Source organism: Marmota flaviventris, chromosome 6 (assembly GCF_047511675.1).
Source record: "Marmota flaviventris isolate mMarFla1 chromosome 6, mMarFla1.hap1, whole genome shotgun sequence".
NCBI classification, from domain to species: domain Eukaryota; kingdom Metazoa; phylum Chordata; class Mammalia; order Rodentia; family Sciuridae; genus Marmota; species Marmota flaviventris.
In genome coordinates, this window is record NC_092503.1 from 87,289,289 (window position 1) to 87,307,726 (window position 18,438).

Here is an 18,438-nt window from a genome sequence, read left to right on the forward strand (position 1 = left end):
ACTGTTTTCATTGTATGTAATGCAATAAACCATTTTAATAAACTCTGAACACTTCAAATAGTTCTTAGGTAGACATAAAAAGAAAATGAAAAGCTGTATGACAAACTAGTGAATTAAGGAAAAACGAATGATAAAAATATTTGATTTGAAAACAAAGAGGAAAAAGAAGAAAAAGGACAAGGAGGAAAAAAACAAGTGGCTTACAGGAAACAAATAGTAAGATAGGAGATTTAAACCAAAATAGAACTGTTACAACATTTAAAATTAAGAGGAGTAAATATTTTAAATATAACAAGAGTGTGTCATGCTACATATTTTAAATAAGACATATTTATATAATTCTAATCAAATTTTGAAAGAAAAAGATGAGAACATGAAATAAAAGAAAGCTGGTATACTTCTTTTAATTTCAGCTGTAAGCTTTAGGGCAAGGACTTCAATATATACAAAGTAGTATGCTTCTTGATGATACAAGATTTAATCTATATAGATGATATGATTATTGTAAGTTTCTATATACATGATAATTTAGGATCAATATAAACTATGGAAAAATTGCTAAACACTAGAAGAGGCAAAATTAATTCCACAGCACAATAAAAGGATCATATTTCATGATCAAGTGGCATTTTTTTCCTGGAATGCAAAGATAGTTCAACATATGCAAATTGATAAATGTGATATACTAGATTAACAGAAAGAACAAAGACTATACTGCCTTCTCATCAGATGCAGAAAATTTGACAAAACACAACATTCTTTAGTAAAAAAAAGAGTCTCAATAAATTAGGCATAGAAGGAACATATCTCAATACACACAAAAAAATGCCACAAATGATAAACATACAGATAATACCACACTCTATGGTGAAAGTTGAAAGCTTTCTAAGATCAGGAAAATAACAAAGACAGCCATTCTCACCACTTCTATCCAACATAGCCTTGGAATTCCTAGCCAGACCAATTATTCAAGAAAAGAAATAAAAAATATCTAAATGGAAAAGAAGTGAAATTGCTTCTTTTGGCTGATGACATGATATGACAGGTATAAAACCCTGAAGACTCCACCAAGAAATCATTGGAACTGATAAGTTCTGTAAAATTAGGATACAAAATCAATAAACAAAAATTTGTAGCATTTATAAACACTAACAATGAACTATCCAAGAAAAAAAAAAATTCCATTCCTCACATGCACACAACTACCCACACAAAGCAAAAAGAAACCAAAATACCAAAAAAACAAAATTAAAAACCCCTTAGGAATAAATTGAGTCAAGAAGGTAAAAGACCTGTATACTGAACACATTAATGAAAAACGTTATGAAAGAAATTGAAGACAAGACAACTAAATGGGAAGATATCATGAGTTCATAGATCAGAAGAACATCACTAATTAACAAAGCAGTTTAAGCTAAAAATCACAAGCAGATATCAACTTACACCTGTTAGCATCACTTTTCTCAAAACGATAAAAGATTTCAAATGCAGGCAAGGGTGGGAGAAAAGGAACTCTTGTACATCATTGGCAAGAAGTATATTTATACAGTCAGAATGGAAAATGGTATGAAAATTCCTTTAAAAAAAGACAAAGTACCACATAATCCACCAGTCACACTTCTGGGTATTTATGTTATGATTCAACTATGTTCCCCAAAATTCAGGCATTAGAAACTAGATCATCAATGTGGAGGTGTTGAATGTGAAGGTGGGAGCTTTAGGAAGTGATCAGGTCTTGAGGGCTCTGCCCCCAGGAAGAGAATACTGTCTTTATCATGGGAGTGGGTTCCTTACAAAAGGACAAGTTTGGCCTCTCTCTCTCTCTCTCTCCTTCTCCCTACTGCCACGAGATGACACAACAAGAAGGCCCTCTGCAGTTGCTGGTGACTTGATGTTGAACTTCTCAGCCTCCAGAATTTAAGTAATAAATTTGCATTTATTATAAAGTATTTAGCCTGTGGCATACTGTTATAGCATCACAAAATGGGCAAAAACAGTATCTAAATGAATTCACACTAATACTTTGAAAGATATCTGCACCTGAGATGTTCATTGCAGAATTATTCAAAAGGGTTGAGATATGGAATCAACCTGTGTCCATCAAATGATGACTAAATAAAGAAATAAATGAAGAAAATGCGGTACATAACACTCAATGGAATATTATTCAGCCATAAAAAGAGGGGAATTCTGTCACTTGTTACATAATGGGTGAGCTTGGAGGACATTGCATTAAGTGAAATAAGCCAGTCACAGAAAGCTAAATACTGCATGATCTCACTTATAGAAGGCATCTGAAAGAGCTGAGGTCATGAATGTAGAGAGTAGATTGTGGTTACTGGAAGCAAAAGGAGGAATGGATGTAGATAAAGGAGATATTAGACAAAGGGCACAAAGTTTCAGTTCAGAAGGATAAGTGTTAGTGACTTATTGCACAGAATATGGATTATACTTAATAATGTATTGTATATAATATGTACATTATTATAGTTAATAATAAGTTATTACCATGAAAAATAATAAGAATGTGAAGTAATGGATATGTTAATTAGTTTAATTTCACAATTACAAAAGGTAAACATATATCAAAACATCATATTGTTCCCCATAAATATATACAATTATTCTTTGTAAATTTAAAATAAAATAAAATTTAAAATATAAAATAAGTTTAAAAATAAATACAAGTAAAAAAGTAGACAAATCCAAAATTATAGTTGAGAAATTTACATTTCTCAGTAAATGATGGAATAAACAAATATAAAAGTGATAAAGATGAGATTTGAATAACAAAAGAAACAAATTTATCTTAACTGGAGTATTTAGGAAAATGTCTTCAATATTTGTATATTTTTCAAATATGCTTAGTATATTTACTAAAATTAACTATATGTGACCCATAGAACAAGTTTCACAAAAAGTAAAAAAAAATTGACATCATACAGAGTATTCCTGTTCTTGCTATTTTTATTTAACAAAATACTTGATGTCCTGATAAGTGCAATAATATTAGTCAAAAAAATTAAAATCATATAATTTGAAAAAATCTCTTTACTACTCCCTGATAATTTTGTCGTATTGAAAACTCACAAGAATCTAAAAACTATTATACTTAATAAGTGAATTTAGCAGCATGGTTACATATGAAATAATTTATATCTCTATATATCAGCAGCATTTAGAAAATGAAATTAAACAAACAATGTGAAAATACAATATTAATTCATAAAAGGAAAGGAAGGATGAAGTCTTATAATTAGAGACAGGGTAAAATGTTTACATTTCAATTTTGTAAATTAATCAGATGTTTTAATTTTTTTAACAAACACATTTATGAAAATTGATCCCATTTATGTTAAATATAATTTACTTATTTTGAACTGAAAAAATTGGGGTATCAGACAAGTATAGTTAACAGTATTAGCCATCACTTCCTTGTTAAAGAAAAATCCTAGACATTTTATAGAAACCAACATTTTATTAATTGTCTGACCAGCTAGAAAAACTTATAAGTTAGTAATTTTAAAGACATTTTTATTCTCATTTGTTTTCTTAATTTAAATTGAAACTTATTTTTAAGTCATGTGAACTAAAAGACAGTTGGATCCATTTTCATTTAAAAAAAAGTGACTGAAAAGAAAGGTATCATACACAAAAATGAAGATAAAAATATACCTTTAATAAAGTAAATACGTCATCAGCAAAACAAAATGAAACAAAAGGATAGGAAAGCAAACAGTTAAGTTCTGCTAAGGATCAATACCATTGTTTTGCTTTGACCATAATTTTTATGTTCATCTAATCTCTGTTTTTTTCTTATTTTCTTTAAGTTATATTTCATAGTGTGTTGTTCTGCTTCTATCTCTTCTCATTAACTACAGCCTTTTAAAATACCAACTTAAACTTTAAAGTTTTCTGATTTGTATTAAAGTGTATGCAAACATTTTATCCCACATCATAGTATAAATTAATGAATCTATAATCTAATCCCCTTCCTGCCTAAGGTACAGCTGATGCTATACTAGATTTCTCTTGAAATCTCAAAATCCCAGGAGGTATGTGCACTTCAATTTTGCAGACCCCAATCTTCTATTACCCCCAATTCTGAAAAATGGATGGTAAATATGTAAACCAAAACATGGTAGAATTTGGTAAAACAAATCAGATAATAAGAAGCCAAGTTTAGGACCCCTTTTCCTGAATACTCCTTCTTTCACAAAATGGATATGTCTGCAAGCAGTTCCTGGACACATCAAGAAATACTAAGTGCCAAAGGCAGTGGTATTGCTGGGGACAAGTTGATATTACATCAGATACAGTTACAGTCCTCATGAAGATACCAGTGAAGACTCCAGGCTTTTACCTTCATTGATCCAAGCATTGGTCATTCCACATATGTCCTCACCACTTCTGTTGTTGTCCCTTTGATAGAGTCTCCCCGGTTCACCTATTTTTTTCTTCTCAAACACCCTGTCTCTGACTCTCCATGTCCTTCTATAATATATTGTCATGCTGTTAATGCTCATGTCCTAGTGTTTGTTTTTTGGGGAGACTTGAACTATTGCAAATTTGGCACCCCCCCCCCATCCATTCATCCAAGGAGATAGGTGCATGACAGTCATCAGTCATCCCGTTATGCCAGACAAGTGCATGGCAAATGGGTACAAAGAAAGGCAGTTGGGTAAGACAAAGTACTCTATGATACATGGTAGAAATTATTATGTTCCTTACTTAAGAAATGAAGAAGTTGTTGGGCGCGGTGGCACACATCTGTAATCCCAGCACCTTGGGAGGCTGAGGCAGGAGGGTGGCGAGTTCAAAGCCAGCCTCAGCAAAAGTGAGGCACTAAGGAACTCAGTGAGACCCTGTCTCTAAATAAATACAAATTAGGGCTGGCAGTATGGCTCAGGGGTTGAGTGCCCCTGAGTTCAATTCTTTTGTACTTGTCCCTTGCCCCCCCCCCCCCGAAAAAAAAGAAATGAAGAAAGTAGAATCAGTCACTCTTTTGTATAGATTGGTGTTACTTATTTGTACAATCATCATCCTATGTCTGTATTTACCTTCTATGTAGGCTGCATGGAGAAATACAAAAATTACTATTGTTAAACTGCATACATTGGAGTAATGCATTGGTAAAATACGGGAAAAGAACTAATGTGTTTCATTTCTTATTTTAAAATGTATTTTCTTACAAAATCAGTAGAAAATCATTTAGGAAGGCACTTTTTCAAAGCTTTTCTCTGGAATCATTGTATAGTGGTCTTTTCTTTTTCTTTTTCTTTTTTCTTTTTGTATAGGAAATGAAAATTTCCATTGTGAAAACAGGCATGATGTTCTGCAACTCACAGGCCATCACAGAGTGTCCCAGAAAGTGTGTTATTTCCTTTTTAAGTCAATTTCCTCCGTCTTGCAAATTTAATCAATTTGAATCCATCTAACAAATACCACACAAATACAATCTTCACCAAAGAGCATATACAGAGAAAGAACAGATATTTGTACAAAATTCATTTCCATGCTCAAATATGTGCTTCTCTTAGAAACAAGTGAAGGCAATACAGAACTGCTAACTTTGTGAATTTTTGAAATTTTATTTTTGATATGTATTTATCCATTATTTGGGGGAGGAACTCTATAATCCCAAAGATAATTAAAGCAATCTAACTCATCACATTTTCAGTGTAAGTAGAAATAAAGGAAAAAATTAAAAATAAATGAATACACGAGTCAATTTGCATGTAATGATCATGGACTCCTAAAAACATAAAACCTCAAGAAACTATAAGACAATCCCTGAGCTAAGTAACTTTCTATTTACATAGAAAAAATTGACTGCATTAGGAAACTATGATAGCCTCCAGAGTTCCAGAAGTTTAAAGCATTAGGAGAAACACAAAGTTCTCTTCACCACCCTTTTGGCAATGATGACCCAAAGACTTAGTAATATTTGATGTTTTCATCTCCTAACTCCCAAATGTCCACATCAGTGATTTCAAGTTTTATTTACTTTCTATATTTTTTTCTCTTCTTAGTCATAGTTACAATCCAAAGCTACGGATGTACAACCAGTTCTTCAATTTTTGATTTAGATTACTTCAAAGAGTTGGTCTCAGATAATGATCATTGCAAAAATCTAAATATTAAACCATGGTTTCGCTAATTTTTTTTATTGCAGTTATCAAAAATACCCAACAAGAACAACTTAGTGGAGGAAGAGTTTATTTGGGGCTCACAGTTTCAGAAGTCTCAGCCCAAGATGAGGCAGCACATCATGAGAGAAGGGAACAGTGGAGAAAAGCCATTCAGCTCATGGCAGGGTCAGGAAGCAGAGATAGCTTTGCTCAGGGACAAAACATAAAGTGACCTGTCTGCTTCAGTCAAACCCTACCTCCCTACAGTTACCGCCAAGTTAATCCATGTCAATGAACTGATTTACTGATTAGGTGCTAACTCTTATAATCTAATCATCTCACCTCCAAACATTCTTGCATTTTTTTCACAAGTGAGTTTTGATGGACACCTCATACCTAAACCACAGCATTCCTTGACTATTTTTTTTCCCTTTTTGGACAACTGAATTCTGGAATTAAACTTACTACAACTGCCATGATTAATAAATCCTTGACTACAACAATTAGTATTGATCTTGCTTTAAATTCCTTTTTATTGTGCAAAAATATTGAAACAGTCTACATGCTAGTGGAACAACATCAGGAGACAGTATCCATCAGATTTCTCTATTTATTACATCATACCACAATTCACCAATGAAAAGGAATTTTCCCATTTTATAGCTTACAAAGTACATATTAACTTTGAGACATTCCTTAACATCTGACTCAGTAGTTTTTGGAAAGAGCTCAGAAATAATTTTATTCAGCATGTTCTTCAAGTGATTTGAATATCCAACAAAGTTTAATAGCAATCAAAATGGTCAGAATGATTGGATATAGAATATTTAAAATATTAGCTTTGAATGAATATTTCTTTTTCTCTTACAAACGTCTTCTACCTATATTTTCCTTTTAGCAGTAACTTCAAATAAAAATTATTGCTTGAGATCTCCGGCTCCATACATAGAACTAACAAAGGCAAAACTCCCTGGAAAGTCTACTATGTCCTAAGACTCTTAGTGCTGTTCATAAAAGCCCGACAAGCAATTGTAGAGATGCAGTGATTCCTGGGCTAAAACCTGAAGGAAAACAATCACCAATTTTTCTTCTTTTGGACAATTTTTAAGAACATCACTTTTTATAATATAGTAACTATTATCAGTCAGAAAGATGCTTAACGCCATTTTCAGAAATCCAGTCTTAGCCCTGAAAGCTTGAGATTGATCTTTCTTCCTGTCGACCTGTCGGAGTCCCAAAAACACTGATCAATAGAAAACAATTTGTCTTTCCAAATACAGTGGTACAATTTCCTTGTAGAATTTAAATTCCAAGGTGTATTTCTGTTTATTATTTCATTATGAAAAGTATAAGAGAAATAGAACTCTGATCAACTCCTTCTGGTTTATGGTTTTGAGGTATTAACTGAATTCTTAAACCTTAATTCTTTGGGAATACTACAGCTCTCTGAAAATATCAGAAATCTATTCAGAAAAAAAAAATCTGGTCATGTTATCCAAATACCCAGATCCTAGACAAACGTATGCCCTCATATGTCAACCTTGATCACTCATTGTCTCATATCATAGACTCCCAGCATCTTTCTCATGAATTCTATTTTGCTGATCATTTTCAAAAACACCTTTTAAGAAACACGTTTTCTTTATTGAGCAGTTAATGTTTTCTTTTAAAGATGTTATTATTAATTTTTTTATTTTTTTCATCAGTTGGCAACTTCCTTTAAATTATCGCATGAACTTGAAATGCATGTCAAGAACCTAAATCTCAAAAATTTTAAGACACTATTTATGTATACAGGATAATGAAACATGACAGACTTTAATGATGTTCTAGTCCTATAAGATTTGTTCCTATGATTCATCTGTTTTGCCAATGTTTCATTCATGGGAACATATGAATTAGAGTGGTCTTTTCTTTGTGGGATACATTAAACTTTAGAGAAAATCAAATAGCATTCTTCTTTCTAGTCTTCTGCTCTTCAAATCCATTTTTTCCCTAATAGCTAAGGTCACCAATCTGAATACAGATATAATCATGACATACTCTTCAGTGATTCCTGAAGTATGTACCTATAGCATGAAGTCAAAATTTGTTGATATACAAAACCCTTTGTGTCTTGATCCTTTTTGTCTCCACTCCTTACCTTGTAATTTTGGTTCAGAAAGACTTAATTAAATGTTTGATCATACACACACACGGTGTCTTTTCTGTCTACACTCTATAGTTCACTCTATGATTTTATCTATCCCACTATCTGAAATGCTTCCTCAATCTATAAGTCACATCTCAGGTCCATCTCTGAGAAAGCCTTTCATGATCCCACCTCCACATTAAATTAGATGACTCATCTTGGAATTCCTATAATACCATGTCTATTTTCTATCAATGTTTTGATTGTTACTGTGTTCGAATTTGCTACTAATACATCTTTTTGCCTTCATTATTTGAACCCTTGAGAACACAGACTATATATTTTAGTCTCCTGGCTGGTATCAACAGGTACTCATAAATGTTTGTTGAATAAATAAATAAATAAAATGAGGAAATAAATAAGCAAGTTAAATGTTGTAGGCAATAGGAAGAAACAGGGCTAAATAGAAATAGGTTCCCTTCTTGGCAAATAGGCACAAAAACTTGACATTCCAAGTGTATAAAAAGCAAGATTTGCTTCTTATCATTCTACAAAGCTCTTTTGTAAGATTCCTTTCTTAATAATTTTCAGTCTTTTAAAACTAAGTATAAAAATGATTTTTAACTTTTAAAGGCTTAATTATAATACATGAATAAAATACTCTCTCTTCTTTTTACATTTGTAGCATACAATGGAAGTAGCGAACCTATGGTGTGTGAGATTAACTTTGGAAAACCTAGATGATATCCCATCTTCTTATGTATCATCTGGGAATATGGTCAGGCTCTTTAACTCCTCAAAGACTTTAATTTTACATGTAAAACTTTTAATAATATGTATATTATTAAATATATATAACATATATATTAAATATATATTAAATATTAATATATATATAAATAAATATCCTGAGATTTCAATGCAGATCAAATGGAACAGTCTTGTAAGAATATCAAATATTTTTTTTCTTTCCTAAGGAAATCTTCTGATTCTATGTGGCCCCAGCTTAGCATGGATTTACATTAAAAGAAACATTCCAACCAACTAAAGTAAGCAAATATCTACTAAAACTATTACTTGTGTTCCTCAATTAACATGAATTTGTTATCCAGAACTCCTTGAAATTATCTCTTTCACCACATTCTTCTCACTTCACTTGTCTGTTGTCCCACTCCTGCCCTGAAGCCTCTCTCTCACCCCTCATTTTCAGCACTTCACCAAAAGCTCTCACTCTTACCCAGCCAGTGCAAGCTCTTCCTTCAGTCTCCATTTGCTCCATCAAAATCTTCTCCCAGGGGAGCAGAAAAGAAACCAACCTATGAATACTCACAAATGTGTAGGATTTTTAGATTTTTTATTAGTGTATCATAACTATACATAATATTAAGGTTCATTTTTTTATAATTTGTTCCAATTCAGTCCCCAGTACATCCTCTTTACCTCCCTCCTCCCTCCACCTGTTCCCTTTCTCTACTAGTCTTTCTTATATTTATTTGTAGTTTTCTTTTTTTAAATTAGTACATTATACATATACATAAAGGTGAAATTCACTGTGGCATATTCATATATGTACATAATATAGGTCAATTTCATTCCACCATTCCTACCTTTCTTATCCCCACTCCCTCTCCCTCAATCCTCTTATTCAACTCCACTGATCTCTCTTCTATTTTCATGGGATTCCCTCAACATTTTCCCCCTTATTTTGGTCTAGTTTCCACAAATAAGAGAAAACATTTAACCCTTGACTATCTGGGTATGGATTATTTTGCCTAGTATGATGGTCTCCAGTTCCATCCATTTACCAGAAAATGCCATAATTTCATTCTTTTTTATGGCTAAATAAAATTCCATTGTGTATAGATGTACCATATTTTCATTATCAATTCTTCTGTTAACAGTCATCTGGGCTGATTCCATAACTGGGTTATTGTGAATTGAGCTGTTGTAAACATTGACATAGTTGTATCCCTATAGAATACTGATTTTAGTTCTTTTAGGTAAATAAATACCAAGGAATGGGATGGCTGGGTCATATGGTGGTTCCATTCCTACTCTTTTGAGCAATCACCCACCATACTGCTTTCCCGAGTGTTTGTATTAATTCACAGTCCCACTAACAATAGGTGTAACTTCCCCCCCCACACATTCTAGGCAGCATTTATTATTGTTTATATTCTTAATAATTGCATCTTTAATTTTTTTTAGTTATACATGGACACAATATCTTTATTTATTTACTTTTATGTGGTGCTGAGGATGAAACCTAGTGCCTCACATGTGCAAGGCATTTGCTCTGCCACTGAGTCACAACCCCAGCCCCTTAATAATTGTTAATCTGCCTGGAGTGAGAAAAAATTTCAGTGTAGTTTTGATTTGCATTCCCCTAATTGCTAGGGACAATGGACATTTTTAAAAAAATATTTTGTTGGCCATTTGTATTTCTTCTTTTGAGAAATGTCTGTTTAGTTCTTTTGCCCATTTATTAATTAGGTTATTTGATTTTTGGTGTTAAATTGTTTGAGTTCTTTAAATGCTCTGGGTATTAGTCCCCTGTCTAAGGAGAAGATGGCAAAGATTTTTCCCTGTTCTATAGGCCCTCCCTTCCTGTTCTTGTTTCCTTTGCTGTGCAGAATCTTTCAAATTTGGAACTATTCCACTTATTGAAGAAGACCTTAAAGGAGAGAAAGATCTCCTACATTCTTAGACGGGCAGAGTTAATATTGTCAAAATGGATATACTACCAAAAGCAATATACAGATTCAATGAAATCCCCATCAAAATAATAATGACATCTTCACAAAACTAGAAAAAAACAGTTCTAAAATTCATTTGGAAGAAATAAATCCAGAGTAGCCAAAGCAATTCATTTTTTAATATTTTTAGTTGTATATAGACACAATACCTTTATTTTATTTATATATTTTTATGTTGGTCCTGAGGATCAACCTAGTGCCTCACACCACAGGTACAAGGCAAGCACTCTACCAATGAGATAAAACTCCAGCCCATAGGCAAAACAATTCTAATCAAGAAGAGTGATGCTGGAAGCATCACAATATCTGATTGCAATTTATAATATAGAGCTATAGTAACAAAAAGAGCATGATATTGGCATAAAAACAGATATAAAGACCAATGGAATAGAATAGAAAAAAAACAAGCCCATATATAGTTATACTCTACAAAGATGTCAAAAACTTATGTTGGAGAAAATATAGCTCTTTTTTTTAAAAAAAAATATTTAACAAAGAGTTCTAGGAAAACTGGATATCCATATGTAAAGAATTAACCTAGATCCCTCACACCCTGCACAAAAGCCAACTCAAAGTAGATCAAAGACCTAGAAATTAGACCAGAAACTCTGCAACTGCTAGAAGAAAACGTTGGCATGGGCATATACTTTAACAAGACTCCTAAAGTGAAAGAAATAAAACCAAGAATCACATTTGTAGTTATGTCCCATGTTTTTCTAGGTGATGCCTAGAGCTCTAGAGGAGATGTGTGTTCAGGCTCATGGAAAAAATAGTCCTAGGAAATTTCCAAGGACTGATATTCCATCAGCATAATCCTAATCACACACATTGCCAAGTCCTAGCTCTTAGGAGACAAACACTCCTATTGCTAATTTATTCATTTGTTCAGTGCTGTTAGACAACAGCCCTATACCACAAATACAACAACAATAAAAATCCTGGTCTCTGCTTTCAAGGATTTCAAAATAAAATAGAAGAGGGAATCAAATCTACAGTGGCCCAAGAGGAGAATCTTCATGTACAATAGGTCAAGGTGAGCGAGTTTCTATCTGTGTTGGCACATGAATCTCTATCTACACTGAAGAGAAGGGGACACAGTGGTCTAGGCCTTGGATGGGATGGCTGCTGGGCTCCTGCCCTTGCCCTGAGGCCTACCTCCTCTTTTGTTTTTTTTCCCTCTCTTTTTATTTTTCTCTTCTATTTTTAAATCTGCCTTTAAAAAAAAAACACAAAATAAAACAAAAACAACAACAACAAAAAAAAAACTTTGGAACATCAATTTTATTATACAATTTGTGAGAAACAGAAATTTATTAAGAACAATCTCTGCTATCCCAGAAGAATGGGAGGAAGGCCAGAGAAGAGCAGGGCAAGGGGAAGTGTCCCAGGGAAGAGTCTCTGATGTCTGTGGCAGGTAGGGACAGAGGAGAGTCCTGTTGGATCCAGATGCTGTCTTGGCTGGAATCCGCATGGGCAAACCCGAGCTGGTGGGCACAGCTCATTGCTGAAGCCATTTAAGTCTTCTCCACCAATGACTGCTCCATGATGTCAGGGTGCCCAGAGCTCAGGGTCTTCTGGCTGTCCATTGGTCCGTTTGTATCATCAGTGTGTGGTCCCTGGAGTCACTCTGATTTGGATTCAGAACCTAGAGCTTCTGTGGACTCCTTCCCCTGGAGCCACTCTTTTGGAAGTGGGTCCTCGGAAGCAGGGCACACAGTAGCACAGCTGCTGGATGCAGGTGGCAATCCTCCTAGTGCCCCCCTTCCAGTCCCTGGTGCTACAGAGGGACTGCCCTGAGGAGAGACCTTGAAAGGATGAGCTGTGGCCTTCTGCAACCCACCTACTGAGGATCACCAGGCGCTGGGCCTGGGGTACTCTCCTGCAGGGCACGAGGTCATTCCTGGAGGCTAGGCTAGGAGGGGGTGTGTCCACATGGAAGAAGCAGAGAGGAATGGCAGGCATGCTGACCCTTGCAGATCCCTTCTGCCCTGCCTGCTTGGCTTCCTCAGGTTGCTGCTGTTGCTCACAGGCCAAGGGAAGGGCAGGCTCCCTGGTATACTTGTTAGGGTGGAAACTGGGAGGATGTGCGGGTGTTGGGTGAGGCCCAACCACCCTGTGGGTACAGGCTTAGCCTAGAGAGCACAGCCCACCCTTAGCTCAGAGAGCACAGTCATCAGAGTATGGGGTTCTCTGGTGCCTAAGGATAGGTAGGTGACCTTGTCCTCATTGAATTTGCAATGTTGCAGAGACATCCAGGCATTATAGGGGCCGTAACCCATGTCAAACATGATGGTCAAGATGGTTTGAGGAGTGGCTAATTAGAATGGCTGGGTGAAGAGTCCTAATCCTGGATCACCAATGGGTGCCTCATTACTTGTTCTAGGGTAGGCCTCTGCATGGGGTCCACCATTAGTCAGTATCTGCTGGATGAGGCTGCATGCATCCTAGGAAAGGTGCAGGGGATGTCATAGCTTGGCTGCAGGACCCACTTCTGCATCTGCTTGGCTGTGCTGGCTTGAAATGGGCATCTCCCTGTGAGCATAAGATAGAAAGTAACTCCAAGGCTCCAGATGTGCGCCGAGGGACCATTTCAGGGGCACAATATGGAAAAGTACTCCAGAAGCTTTTCAGCTTCTGCCCGGGCGTGAACCTGGTGCTCAGGATAAAGTCCATGAGTTTGATGTTGTGGCCTCTGGCATCAACCACAACGTTGTCCACCTTCAGGTCCAAGTGCACAATGCCCTTTACATGGCAGTGGTGCACGCAAGCATGATCTGCCTGAACATTCTGCAGCCCTTCTCCTCCTTTGGCCCACTGGCTGCCAGGAAGTAACACCTAGCTCTCCCCTACCTGCATGCTCCGTGATGATGTGTATTGCGGGTAGTCTTGATGACCAGGAAGGGCTGGATCACATTTCGGTGGTCCAGGTTCATCAGCCTATCCGGTTGGGATGGGAGGGGCAGTTCCCTTCTGTCGTCTACATGACTTTCACCACCACTTCTGCCCTAGTGAAGAGATGGTGGGCTAGACCACCTGGCTGAAGCCCCCCTGGCCAATGTCCCTCAGGACCTGATAATGGTCCCTGAGGGCCTCCTCATACAAGGAGCTGGGCCCCTATAGCCCTACACTATTCTCACTATTATGACTGTGCACCCTAAAGCCGGAACACCAACTAAGGATACTAGCTAAAAAGAAAAATAACAAACACAAACAAAAGTCCAAACCCAACAACCAAAAGACAAAACACAAAACAAACAAAAACCCAAACAAAAACAGTAGCACAACACCACAATCGCCAACCATCAACCACCAACCACCAACTGTGCTATCAGGGAGTTGGACAGGTCACCACCAAGAGCTTCCTTATGGAGAAAAAGCTCAGCCCCAGCCACCCGCTCTTACAGCAGGTGTTTGAAGGTTCATCATAGTGGCTCCTTGTGTGATCAGAGCAAGAAATCACCCAGTCAAGCCTGGTCATAACCCACTGTGGTCATCTCACTTTGGGGCCTCCAGGACCTTCCTAACATTCATCGTAAGAATAAGAAAGGACCCCAGAAGCTTTTTGTTTCAGTGGGTTATGGAGACTGATGTTTGTATAGATATTAAAACTTGTAGCAGACTTCAAAAAACCAACCAAAACAAAAATAAATACAATAGAAGAATCATAGCATGAAAATATTTCTTATGTTTCTGTTTTATAAGTAAAATAATGTAATTTTTTCCACATATGTTTTTCTAATTTGGCTAACTACTGTCCAAAGTTCTGGGAATTGAATGTTGAATAGTGTAGACTCTAAAGATATAAAATTTATGCAGGAACTATTTTGAGTAGAGATAAACTGTAGGAGACCAGTAGACATCTGTGAAGAAATTTTTAAGCTTTTATCTGAAAGAAGACTAGAATTTTGTCTAATCCTAGGTAAGGGAATTGGCAAGTGTGGAGGCTTCAAAGCTAGATAGAATTAGCATAGAGCAAGAGTTCAGAAAATTCATTATCTTAATAGCCTAAGCTGAAGGAAAGTAAGTGGGGTAGACTGGAGAGGTAAGTTGACCTTGGGCAATGGGAAGCCTGGCAAAACAAGTGTTGAGTTTCTTCCTAAGAGTAACCAAAATCACTGAAGTAGTCCTAATTCAGGACAAGCCACAGATTGACATGAGGCTGGCAGATTGGTGCAGAGGCAAGTTCACCAGTCTAGGAAAAGAAATTGATAGTGCAGATTGGAAAGGGGGTGTATGTCAAGATGGGGAAAAAAGAAACCACTCCTGTGTAGAGAAAAGTTCAGAAAAAGAAAACATTGTACTTTTTATTGGATGAAGGCTATGGGGAAAATATTGGATTTCTGGGTTCATTAAGAGGAAGGAGCCAGTAATTGAGATAAGGACACTGGAGGAGGAACAAATTGGAAAAGAAAGATGATGAATTCCATTTAATGTATTTGAGGGACATCCAGGCAAAGATGTCTAATAATTACTTAATGTACTTGTATGAAGCTCACAAGTAGGGTTAGGTGCTGCTTTAAGAATAATCAAGGAAGTCAAGAGCCCAGAAACTCAAAGGGCCCCTAGGGTTTAGCAATAGGTAGTCCATTGAAGGTCTTTATGAAAGTAGTCTAAGAAGAGGGAAGAGGGGGAACAAGGAGGTGAATGAGGACAAAGGATCACTCCAGTAATACTAGCTTATATGATAAATCAACCCAAGAATATAGTATGGATTAATATATTGAACTTCCATTCCCATTTTACAGAGGGATGAGTCTAAGAAGAAACACAGGGATCAGGCTCCTATCAGTGTGTGCCACCCTCTTTAGTAAATGTCTTTGGGATTGGAGGGGCAGGAGAGACTGGAGTTTTTTGTGTGGGAATCTTTTATGAAGCAAATAGCAGTGTTTATCCTCTCCATCTATATTCAGTTGGCTAAAATCAAAATGGTCTTCCTTAACTTCCAGGAGCTGGGAAATCATTTAGTGGGTACATGGGTAAGGAGAGAGGGCAGAACATTTTTGAGCATGAGCATTCACCTTCAGAGCAGTCAACTAACTTGGTGGGTTGCAAAATGAGGTAACTGCTAGAGTACTTTTTTAAAAAGAAGATATTCAAACTCACACTTGAAGAGAAGTTCACTGGGAATCAGAGTTAGTGTGGAGTGTTTGAAAGGCATTCATTGCTTATCATTCCGAAACCATGGATCTCAAAGGAGAGGCAGAGGCAGAGGGAGGTACATTCAGAAGTGTGATGGCAACTGTGTTTTTCTAAATGTTAAGGAAAGCTGCTTTTCAAAATATGTCTCAGGACTTCATCTCAAGGTATCTCCAGACAAGCAAGCAACCAATTTCCAATATCTGTTCTACACAGAAACAATAAGATAGTACAAAACAAAGTCTGTGTATTTTGGCACTTTCTTTTTTCATAATACGTATTATATTCTATTGCATGTAGTGAATTAACCATGTTCACGCACTTAATGTACAAAAATACTGCTCAGAAACTTTCTCTCTAATGTTTACTCACTTATTTCAGTTTTTTTTTTAATCCTTGTCCTCACCTTGCTGAATTCTTTAATCTTCAATGAGATTATTTGATAGTTTATATGGGAGTCTTAGGAAACATTGTTGTCATTTTCTTACTAGGATTCCATAAAAATGATCAACTTGTTATGAATTTCTATTACAACTTTAAAAAAATATTTTCCTTAATAATTAAAAAAATTAAGACTATGAAGAACCTGAAAAGGGCAAACCAGGACAATATTTCTTGTTTCATTAAGAAGCAATAACAACAAAATGTGATCTGCAGCACTATTAGGGATAATTAGAAGTATAATTATTCCAGAGAATGTTGGATTTAAATTGTCAGTTCACTGCACATGTTATTCAAATACCTGCCAATCTCTCTCCAAAGATGTCAAAATCAATGGCAAAATGATTCCTGATTAATTGATTTGAGAAGCTGTATATTTCAAAATTACCATGTGACTCAGTATGTGTGATAGTTTTATTTATGGAGTTTATACATTTCAGCTATTTCCAAAAAACTAAATTAGTTGTAATTTTTAATTAGGTAAATATTAGAAAAATACTTTTCCATGAATATTGCTATTGTTTGGCTTTGTGATTATAGAAATTTAGACTTTAATATCTTGTTAAAAAAATGGGACATGAAATATTTTTAATCTAATAGAGTTAATAGATGAATTTCAAAGTCTTACAAAGAATTATCATCATTCCCAAGCAGTAAAAACTTTTTTTAAAAGGGATTAAATGAAAGAATTCAGAATGCAGACAAAAATTTATCAAAATAAAATAATTTCACATTATCACATATGCAAGAATCTCCATTGTTCTGCTAGTGTTTTTCATGTCCCTTAAGAATGTTTATTCCTAGAATTCCCTGAACCACCCATTGTAGATAGACTATACTGTATCAGGTTGTAATATTCACATTATGCATCTGGAGGAAAACTAAAAAATCAGCAATAATTCTAAATACTCTGCCACTGTCTATGAAGCCACTGCCAAAGAACAAAGAGCGCCACCTAGTGAATCCTTAAGGAATCTTTCCTACCACCCATTCATTTGATACCTTTTATGGGGTATCTACTTGGAGCTATGCACACATGCTAATTTATGGTAATATTTGAGCTCACTAAATTCTCCCACCAACCCTTCCCCTGTCACTTACTGTCACAAATCTGGACTGTCCATGCAACTTCTTCACTCCTGCTAAAATTCTACTCAACTCTTCGAGACACAAGTTAAATGGTACTTACCAAGACTTCTCCAACTACCATTACCCTGCCAGAGTTATCCCTGTAGCTTTTGCACTTCTACCACATTATCTATTATCTCCTTTCTCATATATGCATGATACATATCATTCTGTGGCTGTTTTTGTTTAAGTCTGTGTATCTCATTCAACTTTGCATTTAATGGCAGGAACTGTATCTGTTCTGTGAAAAACACTCAGTTTTTGATACATGCATCAGAGAACTAATTTTTAAAAAGGTTATTTTCCTCCTGTAATGCTATTCACTATTACCCTATTTAAGTCCATATCTAGAATATGTTTTGGCAGTATCTGTTGCAAGCCATCCATGGGAAGTGTGTGTGAGCTATGCTCATTTGAGCACATGAGGGAATTGGTGTGGCGTTGCTCACTGATTGGGTTGTGCGACGCAAATGTGCCTTTCCTCTTGCTCTGCCTGTGATTCCACACAGCACCTGAGATAGGTATGACTTGCAAGATGTCAATCAATCTGCTGACCACAAGACATCACAAAGCAAGATTCTACCTTCGAAACCCTATCCCCTGCCTTACTTGGTGAAGAACATTCCATTGAACCTCCCTTATGTGTGTCCCCCCTATAAAATAAAAAGAATCCGGGTGCATGCTGTCTTTCCAGAGCTGCTCAGCTTGGAGCTGA